Source organism: Tupaia chinensis, unplaced genomic scaffold (assembly GCF_000334495.1).
Source record: "Tupaia chinensis unplaced genomic scaffold, TupChi_1.0 Scaffold000228_1, whole genome shotgun sequence".
Classification (NCBI taxonomy): Eukaryota; Metazoa; Chordata; class Mammalia; order Scandentia; family Tupaiidae; genus Tupaia; species Tupaia belangeri.
Window position 1 is genome coordinate 4,000,471 of NW_006159703.1, and position 593 is coordinate 4,001,063.

At 28.5% G+C, this 593-nt stretch overlaps 1 protein-coding gene across 1 annotated transcript in view; it reads left to right on the plus strand.

Moving 5' to 3' along the window:
- SPINK5 (serine peptidase inhibitor Kazal type 5) overlaps positions 1 to 593 on the plus strand; it is a 70,517-nt gene that overhangs the window by 55,398 nt on the left and 14,526 nt on the right. The gene's annotated exons all lie outside the window — the stretch shown is intronic.

The following is a 593-nucleotide window of genomic DNA, read 5'->3' on the forward strand; positions in this document are numbered from 1 at the left end:
ACACACACACACACACACACACATATAAACATACATATTTAATCACATTTTCAGGAAATTAAAAGTAGCTCTTCACACAAAGTTTGAAAGTAAACTTAAAATATTTATAATTTAATAGCTATTTGCTGAACATCTACCATGTACAATATGTATAATGATTATACAAAGATGAATGAGACAGATACTCTTTTAGGAAATCATATAGTCCACTAGAGATTAGGCATGGACATAAGATAATGTAATGCAAGGAGAAATTAAGTAAAATTGATGCATGAAATATGTTACAGTGAATCAGTGAAGAGAGAGTTTGGGGAGGGAGTAGAATTAGACCTTATATTTTGGATAAGATATGGACATGAGAGGAGTTAGAGGAGAAGAAGGAAACAGTATAGGTAAAGATCTAAAATTAAGAAAACTGTAATAAGTAAAGAGTAGATGATTTAGTTTAGTTAGCATTTAATAACTTTACAACTTTGAATGCCAGAACAAAGATTTTAAAAATCAATTCTATATATAGTAGGGAGCTGAAAAAAATTTCAGATAAAAAATTCATTAACATATATATAGTTCTTTTTTGAAGAGTCATATCAGCA